The sequence below is a fragment of the Anser cygnoides genome, chromosome 1 (assembly GCF_040182565.1).
Source record: "Anser cygnoides isolate HZ-2024a breed goose chromosome 1, Taihu_goose_T2T_genome, whole genome shotgun sequence".
Lineage (NCBI taxonomy): Eukaryota > Metazoa > Chordata > Aves > Anseriformes > Anatidae > Anser > Anser cygnoides.
Window position 1 is genome coordinate 35,138,028 of NC_089873.1, and position 17,112 is coordinate 35,155,139.

The following is a 17,112-nucleotide window of genomic DNA, read 5'->3' on the forward strand; positions in this document are numbered from 1 at the left end:
TAAACCATATCACTAAGCTCTACATCTAAACGTCTCTTAAAGACCTCCAGGGATGGTGACTCAACCACTTCCCTGGGCAGCCCATTCCAATGCCTAACAACCCTTTCAGTAAAGAAGTTCTTCCTAATATCCAACCTAAACCTCCCCTGGCGCAACTTTAGCCCATTCCCCCTTGTCCTGTCACGAGGCACTTCGGAGAATAGACCAACCCCCACCTCTCTACAGCCTCCTTTAATGTACCTGTGGAGTGCGATAAGGTCGCCCCTGAGCCTTCTCTTTTCCAGGCTGAACAATCCTAGCTCCCTCAGCTGCGCCTTGTAAGACTTGTTCTCCAGACCCCTTACCAGCTTCATTGCCCAAAATGTTTAATAAAAAAAAAAAAAAACAAATAAATGACTAGCGTATTTCTCCTTGGATAGAGGTTTGTATCATAAAATAATGGCCAAAGGTTGATGACAAGTTAGCAATCAGAAGTGAAAACAGATCAACCAATCATCTTTACAGGGGATTTCTGCTGGATGGTATTAAAGACAAATGAGGTGAGGAAGGTTGCAAGGATGCTGCCTGTACTATTTTATTATCTATGCATGCAACAAACCCCAAAAATTTCTTGAGCTGCACATGTATATGTTATATACATGGTATATGTATACTGTATATGCAGTAAACAAGATGTGGCACACATATACAGCAGAAACACCTGTAGCACATTACTGTTGCTGATGTAGTCATTCTGAGCCCTCTTAGCATAGCTAAAGTGATGAGCTAAGACTTAGGTGTCTGATTTTCAAACACCTAATTTAGTGTAGGTACATACAATCCTAAAGAGTGTCATTGAATATGCTAAAATATTTGTCTTTTCAATAAAGAAACATGTTGAGCATGTACTCAGGATATTACATATCTTCTATCTATCTTATCTATCTATCTATCTACCTACCTATCTATCTATCTACATCTATACGTTCATAAATTGTATCTAACAGAGCAATCAGAATTAGGAAACCAGGATCTTTATTTCCTTTTTCACTTGTCCTAAGCAATTTTATACCTATTCATACATATAATTCCATGAAACCTTCTCCATAGTTTTTCAGATTTAGAGTTTTTTTATCTGTTTCTTTTTTCCAGAAATTCATGAAATATTTAAAATTTGCAAACATCACAGTTTCATACAATGGTATAATTATGTATTCTGCTTTGTTCTACATTATTTTGCTAATAATTCATGTAATTGTGATTGGCTTTTGACTATTACTGAGCATCAAGCTCATATTGTCAGAGAACTAATCTAAAAGACCCAGGATCTCTTTCCAAGTGGAAAGACTTAGAATGATGCAACTCTATAGTTAGGATTGTTTTTCTTTCCATGTGCATTTCTGTGCAATAACTGGTATTGAATTTCATCTGCATTTTAACAGGCAGCTACCTAGATCATTCTGCAGCTGCTCAGAATCAGCTTCATAAACATTTTGGTACAATGCTTGCAAGTACATCCACATATTTGTCCCTTTTTTTTTATATGATGTTCTTTTGAGTTCTTTATGTGTGGAAATCATTCACAAACAGAAAAAAAAATGGTTATAGAATTTTTTGTTCAAATTCATTTCTATGTAAGTAATTATTTCATAGATTTTTCTATTCAAGTGCCTGTCCCTTGGTCTTTTTATTGCTTTTATTACTCATCTGGCATAATTATACTTTACTATTACCAGGTTCTAATATCATATTAGTAAAGTCCTGGATAAAAAGCTGTGGTCGTAGAATATGGTGATATTTAATATGAAGCTGTGTATTCCCAACATTATGAAATGTAATAATATCATGCTAATATAGCTTATAGTGATAGAAATTCAAACCTTATCAATATGAGTTTTCAATCAATCTCTTTTTGGCATTAAGTACTATTGCAGTATTTTTCACAATTTATTAAATAAGTGTGGGTTCAATTGCTGTTGATCCTTTATTTTTTCTTTTCTTAAAGACAACATTCAAATTTAATAATAAGAAGGTTCTAGAAAATAATGGTAGATTTATTTATCTATGAGAAGAAAGGTCAAAGCTATTTGTAAAATGTAGTTATCTTACAGATGAGGCAAACAAAAGCTTCGCTTTACGTTTCTGAAGCCAAGAAGGCTAGTCCTTTGTTTACTGAGAGACATCCATTGAAATGCTTTCCTGAGTTATGACCAGACCATATAAAAAACTGCACTGGGTGACACTTCAACTCTTTTATTAGCTAACATCAGAATGCTATTGATATACAGCCACATAAGCAGAAAAAATGCCAGGATGCTTAATGCAACTACTTGCAAATAGGGTATAAGACATTTAAATCATTAAGGAAAATATCTGCAGTCAAATATTCATTCCCAGTTACTTGGAAATATGGCAGTTATTCAAATCAAATTCTGAGCCAAATTCAGCTACAGCATAATTAGTCTTATATACACAATTGCACATGGCAATAGTCTCTTTGGAATGTCTCAAAATGGGATTTCTTCTCTTAAAGTCTGAATGAGACCAATGGTTTAATTTCTGCTCTGAATCACATGGAGCAGGAGGTTGAATGTGGCGCTCTCCCTCTCAGATAAACATCTCACTGCTGTTGAGTACTGTCTGTCTCGTTTCTTTAATCTGCTCTTTTCCTCCTCCCAGAAATTATTCATACTTGATCTGACAAGGGATTCACAGTCTCCCAAACACCTTGAGTCAAGACATCTGTTGTGTGAAGTGAATTCTCTCCCTGATGAAAAGGATTAATACAGTGGAATTGTCGTCACTAAGTCTCAGAGCAACCTCATCCACTTCCAGTCAGCTCATTTTGGCTTTCTCACTTCACCCACAGTGATATTTGCTTTGCATACTTTATCTGAGCATGTTCCCCGCCTTCAAAGACACAAGGATCAAGAAGGGTTTTCCCAGTTTTACTGTCAAATAATGATACCTGTAGAGAGTGCCTGATGACAGATTACGGCTACCTGATAAGTACAAAACCGTCCCCTTTGCTATCTGAAAATAATGCATCAGCCCAGTGAAAAATAGCTTTGACAGCAATTTGTTTAGTTCCAAGATGGATTTACTTTTATGTAAGAATGAAAAAGATGCTTTTGTGGTCATGCAGAACCAATATTTGTCTCTGTTGATAGAGGTGCAGAACTGCACATAGGTGAGGAAATTCGTTTAAATTATGTTTCCTCACGATTTAGGGTCTCCAAGGCAGCAGCAACTCACGAAACAGTAGTAAGCAGAATCTGCACGCAAGCCAAGCTCTTAATAAATTACTTGGATGGGTGGTTGAGGCTGATCTTCATCATCTTGTCTGTGCAGATCAGAGATCTTTTTAAGCAAGACAATGTAAAAGCCTTTTTATACAGCGTACACACATTGAACATAAGCCAAGTTTATTGAGTTTTGTGCTAGCAGCCTGCCATCAGAAGAAGCAGCACAGCACTATTTCTCCTATTCACAGCAGAGACCTGCATTTCTCAGGTTCATCAGTACATGGCTGCAGTCTTTCCAGCTATGTTTTGAGAGGCAGACATGGTATGAAAGCCTTATGATAGATTTATGATCTGCATCTTTAGATGTTAATGCAAAACTTAAAGCATTCAAGCTTTTCCTGTTGCCATCTTTACTAGTAAATAATACACTTGATTCAGTACCTTTGCAAATTTATATGGCTGTCAACACGTTAAAAAAAAAAATAAAAAAAATTCTTGTGCCTTCACCACAAACCACAACTAGATAGAGTTACAGTGCAAGGATAGTCAAAGGATTTAAATGTGTTATGATTATTTTATCCCTCCCTCCTAACTTGGCTTCTTGATTTCTCATCAAATATTTTTCATAGATTTGCTCATCCCCTTGAAAAATTAGGAAGAATATTTCTCCGAATCACACTACAAAACCATGTTCATGGGATTCTAAAAACAGCAGGGTGATGATTTACTTTGCAATGACAAAAGGCTTGATCAGCACTTCTTCACTTCAGGCCATTATTCTGTGAAGAACCTTTCACATTAACTCTCAAAAATCAGAACTGAATTGAGAGATTAATGCACTGCATGGAGAAAGATCTGCCACATCAGACTTTTACAGATACACATTTTTACTGTTGTCAGTACACCTCGTTCAGGGTGTAGTCTCAGCATTAATTTTCTTATAGAAATAAATATCAGTACCATGTAATTGGTAATCATTTATAATGCTTAACAATTTTAAACAAACTGTTAACATCCATAATGTTAACAATTCAACATTCATTTAGGTAAAAACTGTGCAAAACCAACAGCATGAGGTATTGTAAGGAAAATGACATGAAAAGGGACTTTTTTCAAGGAGTGACAATGATGTTCTGTATTTTTAAAACATTATTACAACTGATTTTTAATGTAATTGCAATTATTTTACTTTTCTTTAATACATTAACAATACATTATGCAATACATACTGTTACTTTGTTTTGTAAACTTGCCAACTGAAAAGACTTGTCATTTCTTTTTCCATTAGTGAATTGTCTACAGTTATTTGCAATCAAAGATACAAATAACAGTAATACTGGTATTTTGGTAGTTATTTACAAAGCCATCATTAGAATAAAGGGATAATGTAAAAATTCACAGTCAACAAGAAATAATTAAACTGTCATGTTTCCCTGAATGTGTATAGATAGTTATTATTTTGATGTACTTTATGGGGAATTTATCTGAAGACATTTCAAAGTAACAGTATGACATTTACTTTCATATTTTTTAAGACAAATAGATTTGTACACCAGGGTTGGCCATACATATATGTGTTCATTTTTAAAAATCAGACAACATAACATTCTGTTTTAATGATGTAGTTCTGGGCTCGTTTATCTTTTTCATCTTTTATTTAAAACAAACACCTGGATAAAATATAGTATCACAGCATTAGCGTCAACAGTCCTTCTTAAAGGCTTATTGCAGTACTAGGATGAAGGTGTCATTGCAAACTTTGTTGTACTTGTGAAGTTCTATTTAAGCTTTTGCCCATTTCTGTTGTTCTAAGCTTCCATCCTTTCTTCACAACTCTGTGATCTGTTTTTCTGTTCTACTTTCTGTTTCTTCTGTGGTGTCCCTACAGTGTTCTTGTTCCAATAAAACCCGTTAAACAGCTATGTGTAGCAGAGGGTAAAATCATAGTTTCCTTCAGCTGCAAAGGGGAAAAGCAAATATTTTCTGGTACCTTTGTTCATTCCCTGTTATTGAAACCAAACTGATGTTATCTTCCTCTGTCTTCTTATCTAGTCATGTTTGAACATTTTTTTGGATTAGGAGAAAATGAGCCCAGCGGTAAAATCTTATCTCAATTGGCTACGTCTACAGTGCAAAAAATATGGGACTATAGAGCAAGCTCAAACTCTGAACCCAGCCGCTCATAATACTTAATTATTAACATAATCTCTGGCATGGTTTTCACCTGTACTAACCAGCACTCCTAGAAAATGCTTGGGATTGCATGAGCCAAGAGCCATTCTCAGCCCCAGAGCTTTCTCTACCCTGCTATCCCTTACTAACCTAATTCTCATCCCTCCCATCTCCTGCACTATTCCAGCAAGTCTTGTACCTCAAACAGAGCCACATGCCCTGACACTCCAGAACCTGTAGCAGGTGCCCTCAGTAACATGGTCAAAAAAAGCCAAAACAAAACAAAACAAGATGCTGATGGGTTGCAATATTTTTTCATTTTTTCATCATTTAAAAAAATGTAAATGAAAAGACATTATTGTATCTGTGTATCCAAAGACACCATCCCAGGCACAGAACCAAGGTCAAGAACATTGTGTGGGTGTGGCTAGTCTATGTCAGTTGGCCTTAGAGCTGATGACTGCTCTGTTGGTGTTTTCGGGTTTACCTGTTTTCAAGTGCAGATGCCACCAGTTGTTGCCAGGCTGGGGATGTAGGTCAGTGGTATTGGTTATGCAGAAAGTCACTGAACTTGGCAGGGTTTAGCTATTCATGGGCCGCACATTCTGAATATGGAGTCTAGAAACAGGTTAACGGGAAATGCTGAAGGAAGGTATGTAAGACTTATCACTTTTTTTTTATTTTTTATTTTTTTTTCCCAGGTTTGGAATCTAAAGAAGCTTCTCTAACCATTGGATTCAGGTGCTAAATCCTTTCCCTAGACTAAATACATAAACACATAAGCATTCAAGTAGGGCTCACCTTCTTTCCTTCTTTAAAACACACCACATGCTATCTGTCCTATGAATGTAGCCTATTTTGTAAATATATTCCGGGGAATTACTTACTTTCCTTCAAATCCAACAAACTTAATTCCATAGTTTCCACATCTCCGTAAAGTGCCCTAACCATAAGGCTATAGCTTAGCCTGGGGCTCATAGTGGTACCCAAAGCATGCAGCTAGAAAGGTTAGTTTTGCATCTACTCCGTACTAGGTGGATAATTTGTGCTGTTGTTGTTAAAATTTTTTGTTTTAACCCTAAAACTAATGTAATCTCCACTAATCATCTAGGGAGCAATGATTAAACTCCATGTATAATTTCTTTCCATCAGAATGTTCCAGCTATTTTGTGAAGTGTACACACCACCATAATAACATCTCTTTTCTCAGGCACTGTTTCTGAAGGAACAGGTTCTGGCTTGGCTTAGGTTGAACTCTGCTGCCAATTCATGAGACTGTCCAATGTACAGTTACTACAGTAGGTTCTTTTGGCAGCAAACTTTAGATTTCTAAATCATAATGGAATTCAGATGCAGAGAAGGTAATGCTGCTCTGAACAATGTAATTTTGTAGTAAAAGTACAAAGCTTTAGACTGAAAGGGAGGGGCTAATTGAATAAGACATTTCCAGAATTAGAAGTCACTCAAGTATATGTACGTTCTGAGACACGGGTATTTTAATCTGTTCCAGGTGCCTAAAGCAGGGAACCTGAAATTCAATATAAGAGCATGATAAAAAAATAATTTCTAAAAGTCATAGCAAAAGACACCCTTCCATCAGAATAGTAAAGGCTATTATTTGTATTCAAATAGCTGCAGACAATGGGGAATTCAGTCCTGAACGAGATCAGAAATCTATTCTTGGTTTGTACAGGAAGCTGAAGGAAAAAAAGTAGTGCTGGGATGGAATCTGCCTGGCATCTGCAAGTGCCATAAAAGTTTAACAATTCTGAAGGTAATAACTCTGTTTTTTGGCATAATTTTTATGGTGTGCTTCAGAAATAGTTTTGTGCATGAATCACCCTAAGACTATTATATCAGTGGTTGACTGCCATTGTAAACAGCCTCAATCAAGAACCAGCATAAACACTATACATTAATGAAGTTGTTTGTATTAATTAATAGGCAGCTTGATCTAACTATATAGTGTAGCAAAGAAAAATACTTCACTCTCAAAGGTGTATCTTGAATTCTTTGAATAAATAAGCTTTATCCTTTCTTGAGCCAATAAGTAGCTAATAGGTCATTAATTAATTACAAGAAACAGCTTGTAGCTTGGGGAAAAAAAAAAAAAAAAAAGAAAAAAAAAGTCATTCTTATCTCCAAAAGTAAATTTAATTTAATAAGATCAGTGTCAAAATAAGGTAAATATGTGAATAGGAATAGACCAAACTGGCTGTGAACCTTAGAGGTGGTTGAAATATTACACCATTTAAATAAAAATAAATCACAGACTTATCAGAAGTTCTGAAATCTATCCATATGAAGTGAGGAATTGTGGGAAGTAAATATTGAGGAATTCTGGGAAGAAAAGTTTATTTTATAACAACATAGACAGCAATAGCAGGAGATTGAACTTGATTGCCTAAGATACCCTTTCATATCCTGTTTCTGAGATCTATAAAGAACAAACCTCTAGTGGTGCTGTGAATGCACACTTCCTCTAAACAAAATTTTAAGTTCTCACTAAGGCACTTTTATGACTTCCCTAGAAACCTTGAAACTGCATAATCAGCTGTTCTTTTAGTTCAAACAAATATCTTTATATAACATTATAGATGGAAATGAACTCTTAATACCTCTTACTCATTTTGATCTAAACCAGGCTCTAATTCCATCTACAAAGTTCTAAACCATCAGGTTATGCAAAAATGCCTATCCTTAATTTTCTCTCTCTGTGTGTGTGTGTGTAGGTGGGACAGAGAGAAGGGAGAGTTTTGTATTGAGTAAGTATTAATGTGGTAGGGAACAGAACCTGTTGAAATTCTGACTGAGATCTCTTAACTCAGTCTATGAAATACACAGAGACATGACATGGAAATAACAGTCAGGGAAGTCACTAAACCTCATGAACAGAAGAATGGATGATGGCCATGTTGTCAAATTGTCCTTGTTCATACAGGCATGTTTCAAATTTGCAATGCAACAGCATCTTAACTTTTTTTTTTTTTAAATCTTCATATAAGCATGTTAATTCTTGAAGAAAACAAACAAACAAACAAACTGTATTTCCAGCATTTGGTAAATTTGAGAAACAAGAAATAGCTCCTCTCCCCCCTCCTGTAACTGCAGTAATTTAGTAACACAATGCAAAATTAAACCTGTCCTATACTGAACATATCCATTGTGCCAAGTTTTCCCAATAGTATCCCTTAATTCTGTTCCATCCTTATCCATTGAAAGACTGCAGTTAAAGCTGTTGTCATATGAGCAGAGGTGAGGAGAGATGATGGCAAGGTTGATGATACAAGTGTAAATTCCTCAATAAATGCATTTCCAGTCACTTCAAAATGATGTAAGTGCTAGACAAATGTGTACATTACCAGAATTTTGAAAATTTCATTACACATAAATGTAGAGTTATCATTATAGGTGTTCAAACTAATGCTCCTGATATTTATACAAGATTTGGCAGTCCCTGCTTACATTCCCAACTTTCTCCTAGATCCTCGGTTAGCAGCCCAACTTCAAGAGGAAGCAGAAGTATAATATGAAGCAGAAATAGGAGGTCATATTTAACTTTCACTGAGCTGTTTTATATTAGTGCTTATAAATCCAGTGGCTCCTGAAAGGTTCCCTGAACCCAAAACAAGCAATTGCTTTCTCTGTCTCAGTAATGACATCTTACACAAAACAGTGTCTCCAACATACAGATATCTTAGCCATAGATTTTCCATCCTTAGCATGCTCCACACCTATTACGGTATTTTCTGAACTCAGATCTGTTCCCTTTCTGTTTGAGGGCAGGAATCTGAATCAGTTTCTTTTATATTTTAAATGAATTCATCCTCCCAAGGTTATAGATATTCTGAGGGTAATGCAGACAAGAGGGAAGATGACACTTAAGTTACTTCTGCCAGAATTGTTCTAGTCCTTATAAAATCATTTATAATGGCAGTTAAGATAAGAGAATTTTAAGATTTAATTCCTCTGAGGTTAAGTGAAAAGTAAACTGAAGGTACACAGCACAGCTGGACATTCTAACACTCCAGTAGAAAGAAATACTTGACTTTCTCAGCAGGCTCGTCTCGACTAGCCCATCTCCTTTACTTTTTCTTACCTGTGTTCTAAGAAAATTGTTTGTGCAAGGCCACACAATACTTTGATCTCCAACAAATTGATTTTTTTTTTCTATTGGTCCAGAACCTAAATTACAAAACAAAACAAAACAAAAACCACTGCCTTTTCAGAATAAAAATTATTTCTGCTGCTTAATTCAGAAGCTAAATTGAAAAATCAATTCTTTGCAAAGCTTTAAAACATAATCAGTCTAATCATTGACCTAAATGTGCTGAAGTACACAAGTGAATTGAAACTATATTCCTCTATTATTGCTGAGATCTGTCACAAGTGATTTTAGAATCACTTATTGATCTTTCATTATTAAGATTTAGAAAAGCACTCATTTGTAAATCTGGATGCTTCTGATTACATTCACAATAAAAATATTAGGATACTACCAAAATGAAGTCCTCAGACAAACACAAATAAATTATCACAAATATGATATAAATATAAAGAGAATTTTCCCCATCAGAAATAATAATTATTAATAATTATAATTATAATATTAATATACATATAGTCAATGGAGACAAATGGGCTTCCATAACACAATTCATCTATTGTGTTTAATTCACCCATTTTAGACCTTTCCAATGAAAGTATCTGTGTCCTTGAGGTGCCTGTTTCTACAACTGAAAATAAGGGTAGTCTAGAAGCTTTTCTCAGATATAGCTGTTAAATTGCAAAGGTTCCATTTGGTCATACAAATCTCACAAAAAATAGCTGAAATCCAAAATGTGCCTGGCAGGGGAAACCCTTCCCAACCAAACATTTTTATGTGTTGTGTTTAGGATGTTCCTGCACATGCAGAACACTACAAGCCCTTTGGAAGGAACTACTGTATCTTGCTGAATCTGTCACTGCATCTGTCATTGCAAGTGATCCATATTTAAAAGATAAAGGATTGCAAGTGCCGTTCAATCCCAGAAGACAGGTCATCTTGCCCTCAGGTAAGACCAAGCATATTTTCTGTGAGGTATATCAAAATGCATGTTTACAGGAAAGTCATTTAGTGGTTTCATGAATTATTACTGAGAAAAAAATGTCCATATTATATAACCCACATTTGTATTGTTCTGCTGCCTCAGGTCTGTCAATAGGTAGGCCCTTGAGAATAAAAACCCTGACAAAACTGTATTCAAAACCTTTGGCCATGCTAACTGCAGTAATTGTAAAATGTTCTTACATTCCATTTTATGGGCATGCTGATTTTATATAAAGCCCATGTCCATTGTTCCAGTGATTTGTGTGGGACAGAAATATCTGTAGATCTATCTGGCTAATGTCCAGCCTAATGGGAGCTACAGAGTAATGGTCTGCCCCCTTAATTCACTGACTTCTTTCAGAGATTCAGCTCTCTGTACTTCCTATTAATCTACTAATGAGTCAAACCTTTTCTGAAGTATACAGGCGCCACTTCCAGACTTGTTAGAATTTGTTTGTATCTCCCTGGTTTTCATCAATGTCAAAGTACTATCCACAGAATCAAGCTATTCTATTTTAAGAGGTACTTTGAGAAAGGGTGCCCTTATCAGGATTTTTTTTTTTCAAATTTGATAGGGAAAAAAATATCCATAGCACATAACACACAACTTAATAAAAAGTAATTCTATTGACATTGACACACACTAAAAGAAAAAAAGTATAAGGGGCTGTGTCATATCTGATACCACAGTTTCATAATGGAAAGTTGAAAAGGTTTAGAAGACTGAGTATTCCGAGTATCCATGGCTAACACAAACTACCATACCAGAGTATACCCCACAGACAACACTGGGCAGTGTCACAGACAGCTATAGGCTTTTTGAAGAGAACTTTTTCTACTGCACTTCTTTTTGAGCTTTTTTTTTTTTTTAGTAGGCTTTTGTATTAGGTTATGTAACAATTTTTGTAAATCATTAACACACTTCATAAATAAGATAGACAAAGTAACCTTTTCAAACTTTCTGCAGTTGTGCATAGCTTGTAGATATCTGTGAATACATTTTCATTTTCAGAGAGAAATGGGGCTTTCATAAATTCTTTTTGTTCAAAGAACAATTAAAGTACAGAAAATACAGTGTACCATCATGAAGAAGTTGAGATACTAAAAGAATTATACCTATAGATAACCCAGCCAAAGAAGGATAGCTTGGATTATCTTTGCATAACTGAGATGTGTCTCTGAAGCCATGGCCTTTTTAATGACTCACTAATATTTGATGGCAAAGTTTGTTTATCATATACCTAGCATAAATCATTTTCAGAACTAAGTATGTCTCAAAAGCTAGTATTTTTAAATACCTTGTTTATGATAATTTCTATTTTAAAAGCTACACAAGCTCCAAAGGGAGCTTCCAAGTTTGTTTCCAACTAGCTGTTGTAATTCTTGTCACAGTATGTAAGGTTCCTACATAGCTTGTTTGTTCTATATTAGAGCAGCTAATGTCTGAGATTTAAGTCCTCCTCCTTTTGGCCTCATCTTTATCTGTTCAGGAACACTGGCTGGCTGCCACTGCTCTGCAGCTGTCTAGGCTCTGTCTCTATAGCCGTCCTGGGTCTGTAGCCACCCTCTGTAACCTTAGTCCTACCATAACTTGTGGATTGTGTCCTTTGCAATTGCTTTCCATTTTTATTTGATGGTTGGATTCAAACCTGCTTTATGGCATATTAGCTGCTGACCCTTCAGATCAACCCAATGCTCTAAAACAAAACAGGTTGGAGGTGCTACGTGAAACAGAAATCTTTAGACAAAGGGACAAATGGCTTCCCCGATATATACATAATATAATCATTAATTATGAATATAAATATATATTTGTAAAAAAAGTATTTTATTCACATGGAACAGGTATGAAAGACACTTGAACACAGAATTCAAAGCAAGCTTCTGCATCAACAAACGTAGCCTCCTGTTATCACAGACTATCAACTCAAATAATCCTGTTAATATCTTAATACATTGAAACAGTCCAAGAAATTCAAGAACTGACTTCGTTAAATTGATGGATATTTTCAGGATACAGGCATGCTGAAGATTACCAAAGACTGCATTTATTTGGTGTATTCAGTTTACAGTATTCTGGTGTATGATGTGCACAAACCACAGAAAATGGCAAAAGATTTGATAATTTCATGGAATCCCAATTTAACTTGGAAAAAAAAATCTAGAGAGATAATTTATTACTTTTCTCAGAAATTTAATGATTACAGTGGAATATTTTTCAATGTCTGGGTGCATCCAGATGCAAAAGATGCAAGATGCAAAACTGTCAGTATATTTTCACAAGATGTCATATTTTTTCTCTGTGTTGAGATGGAGCCTAGAGCACAACCCAGCTCATTCTGAAACATATGCAAGGCAGTTCACCAGCTGACAAGGCACTGACTAAGCTCTGTGGATTGGATTAACTCTGTTGTCTAGAACAGAAGTTTACATGCATAGTTTACACTTGAGCACTTCCACACAGATGCCTAGAGGTGTCTTAACCTCCACTGGAATCTTACCCTAGCCCACTATAAACTGCTGCAGAATTCATTATTTGATGGGAAGTAAAGATTTCAATACAAGATACCATAGTTTTGTATTCTGGCAGTGAGACAATGACTGACAATGAGACAATGACTGACAAAAAAATCGTAACATGAAGAGAGCAATTTTTATTACTGATTTTTTGACATAGCCGTACAGTCCCCCAGTTCATAAGTACAGCGACTCACCACCCACAGGAAAAAAAAATATATTTTTTACTCCTATACAGGCTGATGCACACGAATGACTGGAAGTACCTGGAGACAGTAAAGACAGCACAACAGAGAGAAAGCAGTTTACTTAAACAAAATGAAGGCCAAGGACTTAGACCTTTCCCAGGACTGCAAAGTGAAGGGTAAAAATACAGAGTGGAAAAATGAAAACAGAACAGGGTGACACCAAAAGAACAGCAGAAGCTCCAGCACAGGCCCTTACAAGATAAGAGAGTCACCAAAAAGAATACGAGAACACCTGCAAACATACAGCTGTCATACCATCTATTGCTTATGGACAAGAGGGTTTAATTAGCAATCTGAGGCCTTCCCATAAGAGTTGAATTTTGCTTCCTCATACTTCCCTACAGAGCCATGCACAAAGTACCATGTGGTTCCTTCTTCCAAAGTCTCCTGGTGTTGACTTGTGTGTTGCAAGAAAGACTTGTTGGGAATGTAGCCCTCAAAACTTAAACACATTATTACATCTGAAATCTTCCATCGTTTCTTCAAATTGCAAAACTACATTTTTGATCTAATCAGTAAAGAAAGAAAATACTTCATATCCTGGCGAGTTTTATTTTTGAAGCATGCAAAACATTAACAAAAACACACTTTTTTGTTAGGTTTGTCAGTATTGCAGGGGATAGTTGCAAAGAAAACCTTAATTTTACCAAGAAGACATAAAGACAAGAAGCAAAAGCTCTTCATGTATGATTCTGAACATATAGTCCAGTGCTTTCAACACAATGAACAATAAAGGAAAGTACTGAAGATTAACTGTACATTAAATAGGTCCACAGTATTCACAATGTTCATGGTATTCTGTAGACCAAATTACAGTCAACTCAGGAGTTGGCTTTTTATTTCACCTTGAGTGAAGAATGTGATCCCATCAGGGTACACTTATTGAGGCTTAATGTTTCTGCAAACCAATCTACACTAAAGGGCCATATTCAGACTACAGTAGCTGCCAGCGTGCTAACATCTACATAGTAGGATGATTCAGATATCTTCCCTTGGGTAACCCAGCTCTTATGCAGTCAGTGGGTTAAATGGTTCCAAGAGGAAATTCAGAAAGCTCAAGTAGGTTGTCTTTGCCTTTCAGCTGGCAGTACAGAAAGTGTCTTTGGGTACACTAAACCATGATGTTTGTTTTAACAGATAACTCATGTATCTCTGCAGAACAGGTACCTCCATCCCTTGAGATTCAGAGCACTGAATTCACTTTTTGAGCACAACCAGATAATGAAGGATGCCTCTCTTTATTCACATTTAGGGAACGTCACCAGAAAAAGGTTCTAGGACCCACCTTTGTTTATACCTCCCACATGAATGCCTCCGTAACAGAGAGTTATGTGGCTGGATACTGAGCTGAACAAGTTATTCTTCATTTTTCTTGTTAAATCTGGATCACAGCATAGAAAAAGACTGAAATATTCAAAGAATTAATGAGAAGGAGAAAAAAGTTTAAAAGACCTGTTTATATTTTAACAATACAGATCATTCCCTGGGAGTGATACTTTCTTAGTTCTAGCTTTGTATATTCCCTGTGTATTATTTGCACTGTTTAGGACAACATGTCAACATCTTGTTAGCTGATAATTACTCATATATTGGAATTTTATATGAAAAAAATTAGGTACATTCTAGAATTTTATCGAGTAAGTTATTTTTGACTATTTCTCTGTCATCTGCTTAAAACAAGTCAGAAAGAAAAGTCTCCTGCTACTTAAAAAGTTTTGTAATCTAATGAAGTTAGGTATAGCTTGTAACACAATGATAGTAACTTACATTTCTATAACAGTTGAACTAAGTAAGTGATATAAAAAATGGATTTAGACTGGCCCAAAATCTATCTCTAGGATTATATTCCTACAACTACAAGACCAATCAAGTTTCAAACTAAGATCTCATGGTCATTTTAGACTTGTAACGTGTGTAAGCTTTGAAAATTTGGTCTGTTATTATTTTCTTATTTTAGCAGTCATCAGATAAGATATGAAAGGAAAATATCCTAAGCAATCACCACTCAGAGTTGGAACTTACAGAGGCACACAATTAATTCACATTCAGTGGCATAGTAAAACACATTAAAACAAGACATTAAAAATAAAAACACTTATTGCAGTTACTTTTAAAGAATTACAGAGAAGACTGTTCAAAGGACTCATTATTTAAATAACCAGCAACATGGACACATACAAATTTTGTTAGGGGTTTTGTGAATGTAATATGCTGCATTCATAAAGAAAGTTAGGATTTTACTTAATAGTGGTGGCTAACATCTAAAAAAACATTTGATGCATGTCTTGTTTTTTGCTCTTTCAGTGTAAAAGCACAGAATGACTTATAATTCCTGTTATACAGACAGTTTTTTTAAAGCATATTTCTAAGCAAATGGGGCAAAAGCCTCCCTCCAGCCCCACCCCATGTGTGTTCAGCTGCATAAGAATTCACGTTTCACTGACATCAGCTGCTTTATGTGACTCACCTAAGTGTGTTAACAAATCGAGAAAGATGTCATTCTAACACTTTTTTTTTGGTAGAAAGACGCCACTAACAGATTTCTATTCTGTGGCCACCTTGACAGATCAACATCTGATGCTATCTCCCTACCACCATTTTTCAATGACACCTCAGAAAACAGCAAGAGAAGATCATATGGTATCATTTTCCTTGTGTGTTCATGCAGGATTTCACGCTTTCCATAGGTATGAATTTGGGAACTATAAAGTGACTTGAAGCAAAAGATTTTTTGTAGACTATTTTAATTACAGCTACTAAGAATGCCTCATTCTTCTCCTACTCATAGAGATGGACTCTCTCTTCTCTGTGCTCATATTAAGGAAAATATAATGGTTCAACTATTTTTAGACAACCAGAAATTACAAAAAAAAAAAAAAAATCATGTTCTTCACAGAGAACCATGATCAATATGACAGGAACATTATGTAATGGTTGCACTTGCAGCATAGACACAACAGCATGTAGAATAAGAAGTGGGTGTAAGTATCTTTCTGTTTTGGCAAGCATAATTTAATACAGGGTCATGGTGTCCCTGGGATTGTGGTCAGCTGCTTTTCAGCAGCATGATCCATCTTCACTTAACTGTGATAGCAATTTCTATAAATGAATATATCAAACTGTGTTTCTAACAACATCCTAAATACTACTTCAGACCTGACAGGCACAAACAGTAAACTGCTGCCGTATTTTCAGCAGTATTAGATGCAGTACTGATCTGGGAGTTGAGTTCATCAGTGACCTGAGTTGTTACCTCCCCTCTAGAACAGAGGTTTATTATATCTCTCAGGTTTCCAGATTGCTTTTCTATTATCTATTTATCTTCTACACTTCTACTGACTACCTGCTTCAGCTGATAACTGCCAGCTGCCTCAAATTCTCTCTGATGTGTGATAGAGATCTTTCGCAGCTGAGTCTGTTGCTGTTGTTACGATGTGCTGTGTTCTCTGTCCCCAGGAGCTGTAAAAGACAAGAATTTCATTGGGCCTGGAACAAGTGTGGTTGATGCTTGTAGAGAAAACTGACCTCAATAGAAAGACACCCATTGGCTGTATTTTATCATTAGAAATTTTACAGTCTAATCATAATCATATGAATTTTATCACACACACAAAAAAAGTGTACATATCTGTTTCACTAACAAAACTAGGTTGAAAGTTTTTTGTTAGTGACTGGGCTTTCTGCGTGCACGAGTGAAGGTGCAGTGGGACACAGGCTGACAATTAGTCAGAAAGTGGCTGAGGTGAATTACCAATATGATTTTAATGATAACACTGAATATTTGCTGGGAATGGGGAGCATGCAGACCACAGCAGCTTACATATGTACATGAGAGAAGTATGAGCAGTGTGTGTGTGGAAGA